At 36.5% G+C, this 8,776-nt stretch overlaps 1 non-coding gene across 1 annotated transcript; it reads right to left on the bottom strand.

Annotated features, from left to right (window-relative positions):
* Positions 1–1,367: 1,367 nt before the first annotated feature.
* LOC112714177 (small nucleolar RNA R71) lies at positions 1,368–1,471 on the bottom strand. The gene has a single exon (XR_003159132.1). It is a non-coding gene; the product is annotated as a small nucleolar RNA R71 (small nucleolar RNA).
* Positions 1,472–8,776: the final 7,305 nt, after the last annotated feature.

Here is an 8,776-nt window from a genome sequence, read left to right as displayed (position 1 = left end):
ACAAGTCAAGTCAAAATTTCAATTTTAAAAATCTTATCTTTTCAAAATCCTTTTCAAAAATCATATCTTTTTCATTTTTTTTATAATTTTCGAAAATTTCAAAATTATTTTTCAAAATATTTTCAAAAATCTTTTTCTTATCTTTATATCAAATTTTCGAAAATTAGCTAACAATTAATGTGATTGGTTCAAAAATTTGAAGTTTGTTACTTTCTTGTTAAGAAAGGTTCAATCTTTAAGTTCTAGAATCTTATCTTGTAGTTTCTTGTTAGTTAAGTAATTTTTAAAATTAAATCTTTTTTTCAAATATCTTTTTCAAAACTAAATCTTTTTATCTTTTATCTTATCTTTTTCAAAAATTTTATCTTTTTCAAAATTTGATTTCAAAATATCTTATCTAACTTCCTATCTTCTTATCTTTTTCAAAATTTGATTTCAAATCTTTTTCAATCAACTAACAAACTTTTTGTTTGTTTCTTATCTTTTTCAAAACCACCTAACTACTTTTCCCTCTCTAATTTTCGAAAATTCTCCCTCTCTTTTTCAAAAATTCTTTTTGTTTTAAATTATAATTTTAATTATATTTTGTCTTTGATTTTCGAAAATTACTAACTTCTTTTTCAAAAATTATTTTCGAAAATCTTCTTTCTCTTTTCTTATTCTTTTTATTTATTTAATTACTAACACTTCTCTTCACCTCTCTTCATCCAAATCCGAATCCATCCTTCTTCTTTCTTCTACCCCTTTCTTCTTCTACTAACATAAAGGAATCTATATACTGTGACATAGAGGATTCCTCTTTCTTTTCTTGTTTTCTTCTCTTTCTTATGAGCAGGAACAAGGATAAAGGCACTCTTGTTGAAGCTGATCCAGAACCTGAAAGGACTCTGAAGAGAAAATTAAGAGAAGCTAAATTACAACAATCCAGAAATAACCTTTCAGAAATTTTCGAACAGGAGAAGGATATGGCAGCCGAAAATAATAATAATAATAATGCAAGGAGAATGCTTGGTGACTTCACAAAGCCAACATCCAAGTTTGATGGAAGAAGCATCTCCATTCCTGCCATTGGAGCCAATAACTTTGAGCTTAAGCCTCAACTAGTTGCTTTAATGCAACAAAACTGCAAGTTTTATGGACTTCCATCTGAAGATCCTTATCAGTTCTTAACTGAATTCTTGCAAGTATGTGATACTGTAAAGACGAATGGAGTTAATCCTGAAGTCTACAGACTCATGCTTTTCCCTTTTGCTGTAAGAGACAGAGCTAGAACATGGTTGGATTCACAACCTAAGGATAGCCTGGACTCTTGGGATAAGCTGGTCACTGCCTTCTTGGATAAATTCTTTCCTCCTCAAAAGCTGAGCAAGCTGAGAGTGGATGTTCAAACCTTCAAACAAAAAGATGGTGAATCCCTCTATGAAGCTTGGGAAAGATACAAGCAGTTGACCAAAAGATGTCCATCTGACATGTTTTCAGAATGGACCATGTTAGATATATTCTATTATGGTCTCTCTGAATTTTCGAAAATGTCACTGGACCATTCTGCAGGTGGATCTATTCACTTGAAGAAAACGCCTGAAGAGGCTCAAGAACTCATTGACATGGTTGCAAACAACCAGTTCATGTATACCTCTGAGAGGAATTCCGTGAATAATGGGGTACCTCAGAAGAAAGGAGTTCTTGAAATTGATGCTCTGAATGCCATATTGGCTCAGAACAAAGTGTTGACTCAACAGGTCAACATGATCTCTCAAAATCTGAATGGATTGCAACATGCATCCAACAGTACTAGAGAGGCAGCTTCTAAAGAAGCTTATGATCCTGAGAACCCTGCCATGGCAGAGGTTAATTATCTGGGTGAACCTTATGGAAACACTTATAACCCATCATGGAGAAATCATCCAAATTTCTCCTGGAAGGATCAACAAAAGCCTCAACAAGGCTTTAACAATGGTGGACGCAATAGGCTGAATAATAGTAAGCCATATCCATCATCTTCTCAGCTACAGACAGAGAACTCTGAACAAAATAATTCTAATTTAGCTAATATAGTCTCTAATCTGTCAAAAGCCACTTTCAGTTTCATGAATGAAACAAGATCCTCCATTAGAAATTTGGAGGCACAAGTAGGCCAGCTGAGTAAGAAAGTTATTGAAACTCCTCCCAGTATTCTCCCAAGTAATACAGAAGAGAATCCAAAAGGAGAGTGCAAAGCCATTGACTTAGTCAACATGGCCGAATGCATAGGGGAGGAGGAGGACGAAAATCCTAGTGAGGAAGACCTCCTGGGATGTCCTTCAAGCAAGAAGGAGTTTCCTATTAAGGATCCTGAGGAATCTGAGACCATAGAGATTCCACTAAATCTCCTTCTGCCATTCATGAGCTCTGAAGACTATTCTTCCTCTGAAGAGGATGAAGATGTGACTGGAGAGCAAGTTGCTCAATATTTAGGAGCTATCATGAAGCTGAATGCCAAGCTGTTTGGTAATGAGACTTGGGAAAGTGAACCTCCCTTGCTCATTAGTGAACTAGATACTTGGATTCAGAAAACTCTACCTCAAAAGAGACAAGATCCTGGAAAGTTCCTAATACCTTGTACCATAGGCACCATGAGCTTTGAAAAAGCTCTATGTGATCTAGGGTCAGGGATAAATCTGATGCCACTCTCTGTAATGGAGAAGCTAGGGATCATTGAGGTACAACCTGCCTTGTTCTCATTACAACTGGCAGACAAGTCAGTGAGACAAGCTTATGGAATAGTAGAGGACGTGCTAGTAAAGGTTGAAGGCCTTTACATCCCTGCTGATTTCATAATCCTAGACACTAGGAAGGAAGATGATGAATGCATCATCCTAGGAAGACCTTTCCTAGCCACAGCAGAAGCTGTGATAGATGTCAACAGAGGTAAGTTAGTCCTTCAATTGAATGGGGACTACCTTGTGTTTAAGGCACATGGCCATCCCTCTATGACAGAAGAGAGTAAGCATGAAGAGCTTCTCTCAGTTCAGAGTCAAGAAGAGCCCACACAGTCAAACTCTAAGTTTGGTGTTGTGAGGCCACAACCAAACTTTAAGTTTGGTGTTAAGACCCCATATCCAAACTCTAAGTTTGGTGTTGGCAACTATACAACATTGACCTGATCACCTTGTGGCTCCATGAGAGCCACTGTCAAGCTATTGACATTAAAGAAGCGCTTGTTGGGAGGCAACCCAATTTTATTTATCTAATTTTATTTTATTTTGTTTCTTTGTTATTTTTGTGTTTAATTAGGTACATGATCATGAGGAGTCACGAAAAAATCAAAAAAATTAAAAACAGAGTCAAAAACAGAAGAAAAAAATTTTTCACCCTGGAGGACGCACGGGCTGGCGTTCAACGCCCAGAAGGTGCATCTGGCCGGCGTTTAACGCCAGAACAGAGCACCATTCTGGCGCTGAACGCCCAAAACAAGCAACAACCTGGCGTTAAACGCCAGGATGGTGCACAGAGAGGACAAACTGGCGCTGAACGCCAGGAACAAGCATGAAACTGGCGTTCAACGCCAGAAACATGCATCACATGGGCGTTGAACGCCCAGAACATGCACCAATGGGCGTTTGAACGCCAGAATGATGCATGAAGGCATTTTACATGCCTATATGGTGAAGGAATGGTATTTCTTTTCACCTCAGGATCTGTGGACCCCACAGGATCCCCACCTCAGGATCTGTGGACCCCACAGGATCCCCACCTACCATATTCCCACCTTCCCTCCTAATCCTATTTTTGTGATTTGAATTCCCCATGTCACAATTCCCAATCTTCTTCATCAATCACCTCAAATCCTCTTCCCAATCACCCCATTCACCATTCACATCAACCTCAACTTTCCCACCCAACCCACCCATATAGCCGAATCCATCTCCCCTCACTCACCTCCATCTTCTTCTTCTTCTACTTTTCTTTTCTTTCTTGCTCGAGGGCGAGCAATATTTTAAGTTTGGTGTGGTAAAAGCATAGCTTTTTTTGCTTTTCCATTACCATTAATGGCACCTAAGGCCAGAGAAACCTCAAAGGGAAGACAAAAGCTTCCACCTCTGAGTCTTGAGAGATGGAAAATATAAGCCGTCATAGCTCAGTGGTATAACATGTGGCTGCAAATCAAGAAATCCCCGAGATACCTCAGGGAATAAATGGTCCTCCACACAACTATTGGGAGCAACTATGGATAGGAGCACCAAAATTACTATGAATTATTCAACAGAAGCAAGGAAGAGATATAGAGGAGCTCAAAGAGCACCATTGCACCTTCAAGAAGGCGCCACCCTCACTCAGGTGGATTCATTCCTTGTTCTTTATTTCTTTCTGTTTTCGGTTTTTAATGTTGTGTTTATCTATGTTTTGTGTCTCTACTTCATGATCATTAGTGTGTAACCATGCCTTAAAGCTATGAATAAAATCCATTAGTCCTTCACCTCTCTTAAAAGAAAAATGTTTTAATTCAAAAAGAACAAGAAGTACATAATTTTCGAAATTATTAGTGAATTTAATTTAATTATATTGATGTGGTGGCAATAATTTTTGTTTTCTGAATGAATGCTTGAATAGTGCATATTTTTGATCTTGTTGTTTATGAGTGTTAAAATTGTTGGTTCTTGAAAGAATGATGAACAAAGAGAAATGTTATTGATGATCTGAAAAACATCATGAAATTGATTCTTGAAGCAAGAAAAAGCAGTGAAAAAAAAATGGCGAAAAATTTTAAAGCAAGGATCCAAGGCTTTGAGCATTAATGGATAGGAGGGCCCAAGGAAATTAAATCCAGGCCTAAGCGGCTAAATCAAGCTGTCCCTATTCATGTGCTTGTGTCATGAAGGTCCAAGTGAAAAGCTTGAGACTGAATGGTTAAAGTCGTGATCCAAAGCTAAAGAGTGTGCTTAAGAGCTCTGGACACCACTAACGGGGGACTTTAGCAAAGCTAAGTCACAATCTGAAAAGGTTCACCCAGTTATGTGTCTGTGGCATTTGTGTATCCGGTGGTAATACTGGAAGACAAAGTGCTTAGGGCCACAGCCAAGACTCATAAAATAGCTGTGTTCAAGAATCAACATGCCTAACTAGGAAAGTCAATAACACTATCTGAAATTCTAAGTTCCTAGAGAAGCCAATCACTCTAAACTTCAAAGGAAAAAGTGAGATGCCAAAACTGTTCGGAAGCAAAAAGCTACAAGTCCCGCTCATCTAATTAAATTAATATTCATTGATATTTTGGACTTTATAGTATATTCTCTTCTTTTATCCTATTTGATTTTCAGTTGCTTGGGGACAAGCAACAATTTAAGTTTGGTGTTGTGATGAGCGGATAATTTATACGCTTTTTGGCATTGTTTTTATATAGTTTTTAGTAAGTTTAAGCTACTTTTAGGGATGTTTTCACTAGTTTTTATGATAAATTCACATTTCTGGACTTTACTATGAGTTTGTGTGTTTTTCTGTGATTTCAGGTAAATTCTGACTGAAATTGAGGGATTTGAGCAAAACTCTGAAGAAGGCTGACAAAAGGACTACTGATGCTGTTGGAATCTGACCTCCCTGCACTCGAAATAGATTTTCTGGAGCTACAGAACTCCAATTGGCGCGCTCTCAACGGCGTTGGAAAGTAGACATCCAGGGCTTTCCAGCAATATACAATAGTCCATACTTTATTCGCAGAATGACGACGTAACTTGGCGTTGAACGCCAAGTTCATGCTGCTGTCTGGAGTTAAACGCCAGAAAAACGTCATGATCCGGAGTTGAACGCCCAAAACACGTCATAACTCGAAGTTCAACTCCAAGAGAAGCCTCAGCTCGTGGATTGATCAAGCTCAGCCCAAGCATACACCAAGTGGGCCCCGGAAGTGGATTTATGCATCAATTACTTACTCATGTAAACCCTAGTAGCTAGTCTAGTATATATAGGACATTTATCTATTGTATTAGACATCTTTGGTCTCAGTTTTGTTTTATTCTTCATCTTAAGAGACTATTGATCATGTTTTAGGGGACTGGCCATTCGGCCATGCCTGAACCTCTTTCACTTATGTATTTTCAACGGTGGAGTTTCTGCACACCATAGATTAAGTGTGTGGAGCTCTGCTGTACCTCAAGTATTAATGCAATTCTATTATCTTTTATTCAAATCTCTCTTATTCTTATTCCAAGATATTCATTCGTACCCAAGAATATGATGAATGTTATGAGTCAGATTACCCTCATTATCATTCTCACTTATGAACGCGCGTGATTGACAACCACTTCCGTTCTACATGCAACAGAGCTTGAATGTATATCTCTTAGATTCCCCAACAGAATCTTCGTGGTATAAGCTAGATAGATGGCAGCATTTATGAGGATCCGGAAAGTCTCACCTTGTCTGTGGTATTCCGAGTAGGGTCCTGGGAATCCGGAAAGTCTAACCTTGTCTGTGGTATTCCGAGTAGGATTCCGTTAATGAATGACTGTGACGTGCTTCAAACCTGCAACCTGCTGGGCGTTAGTGACAGACGCAAAAGAGGGATTCTATTCCAGTAGGGGAGGGAACCAACCGGTGATTAGCCGTACTGTGACAGAGTGCGTGAGCATTAGTTTTCACTGCGAGGATGGGATGTAGCCATCAGCCATGGGTGATGCCTCCAGACTGGTTAGCTGTGCGAGTGACAGCCGCATAGGATATTTCCCCGAGAGGAAGAAAGTAGCCACAGTTGATGGTGAACCCCTATACAAAGCTTGCCATGGAAAGGAGTAAGAAGGATTGAGTAGAAGCAGTAGGAGAGCAGGCGTCCCTGGGCTCTACAGCATCTCCATCCGCTTATCTGAAATTCCTACCAATGAATCTGCATAAGTATTCTATCCCTTTTATTATTCCTTTTTATTATTTATTCCAATAATCACAATTACCCTTTAATCTGCCTGACTGAGATTTGCAAGGTAACCATAGCTTGCTTCATACCAACAATCTCTGTGGGATCGACCCTTACTCACGTAAGGTTTATTACTTGGACGACCCAGTACACTTGCTGGTTAGTTGAACGGAGTTGTGAATTCAACCAGTGCCATAATAAAGCTTTCATTCAAAATCCAAAGAACGCATAAATCACAATTTCGTCCACCAAGTTTTTGGCGCCGTTGCCGGGGATTGTTCGAGTATGGACAACTGACGGTTCATCTTGTTGCTCAGACTAGGTAATTTTCTTTTCAAAAAACTCTTTCAAAAATTTTTCTTTTATTTTTCGTTTTTCTAAACTTTGTTTTCGAAAAAAATTAATAAAAATACAAAAAAATTAGAAAATCATAAAAATCAAAAATACTTTGTGTTTCTTGTTTGAATCTAGTGTCAATTTTAAGTTTGGTGTCAATTGCATGCTTTCAAAATTTTTCTTGCATTTTTCGAAAACTTCATGCATTCATAGTGTTCTTCATGATCTTCAAGTTGTTCTTGACAAGTCTTCTTGTTTGATCTTGATGATTTCTTGTTTTGTGTGTTTTCTTGTTTTTCATGTGCATCTTTGCATTCATATTTTCCATGCATTAAAGATTTCTAAGTTTGGTGTCTTGCATGTTTTCTTTGCATTAAAAATTTTTCAAAATTATGTTCTTGATGTTCATCATGATCTTCAAAGTGTTCTTTGTGTTCATCTTGACATTCATAGCATTCTTGCATACATCTTGTGTCTTGATCCAAAATTTTCATGTTTTGGGTCATTTTTGTGTTTTTCATTCAAAATTTGATTTCAAAAAAAAATATCTTTTCCTTATTTCCCTCCAAATTTTCGAAATTTTGGGTTGACTTGGTCAAAAATTTTTAAAATTAGTTGTTTCTTACAAGTCAAGTCAAAATTTCAATTTTAAAAATCTTATCTTTTCAAAATCCTTTTCAAAAATCATATCTTTTTCATTTTTTTTATAATTTTCGAAAATTTCAAAATTATTTTTCAAAATATTTTCAAAAATCTTTTTCTTATCTTTATATCAAATTTTCGAAAATTAGCTAACAATTAATGTGATTGGTTCAAAAATTTGAAGTTTGTTACTTTCTTGTTAAGAAAGGTTCAATCTTTAAGTTCTAGAATCTTATCTTGTAGTTTCTTGTTAGTTAAGTAATTTTTAAAATTAAATCTTTTTTTCAAATATCTTTTTCAAAACTAAATCTTTTTATCTTTTATCTTATCTTTTTCAAAAATTTTATCTTTTTCAAAATTTGATTTCAAAATATCTTATCTAACTTCCTATCTTCTTATCTTTTTCAAAATTTGATTTCAAATCTTTTTCAATCAACTAACTAACTTTTTGTTTGTTTCTTATCTTTTTCAAAACCACCTAACTACTTTTCCCTCTCTAATTTTCGAAAATTCTCCCTCTCTTTTTCAAAAATTCTTTTTGTTTTAAATTATAATTTTAATTATATTTTGTCTTTGATTTTCGAAAATTACTAACTTCTTTTTCAAAAATTATTTTCGAAAATCTTCTTTCTCTTTTCTTATTCTTTTTATTTATTTAATTACTAACACTTCTCTTCACCTCTCTTCATCCAAATCCGAATCCATCCTTCTTCTTTCTTCTACCCCTTTCTTCTTCTACTAACATAAAGGAATCTCTATACTGTGACATAGAGGATTCCTCTTTCTTTTCTTGTTTTCTTCTCTTTCTTATGAGCAGGAACAAGGATAAAGGCACTCTTGTTGAAGCTGATCCAGAACCTGAAAGGACTCTGAAGAGAAAATTAAGAGAAGCTAAATTACAACAATCCAGAAATA

The sequence above is a fragment of the Arachis hypogaea genome, chromosome 9, assembly GCF_003086295.3.
Source record: "Arachis hypogaea cultivar Tifrunner chromosome 9, arahy.Tifrunner.gnm2.J5K5, whole genome shotgun sequence".
Classification (NCBI taxonomy): Eukaryota; Viridiplantae; Streptophyta; class Magnoliopsida; order Fabales; family Fabaceae; genus Arachis; species Arachis hypogaea.
This window is presented reverse-complemented; position numbering and strand designations above follow the sequence as displayed.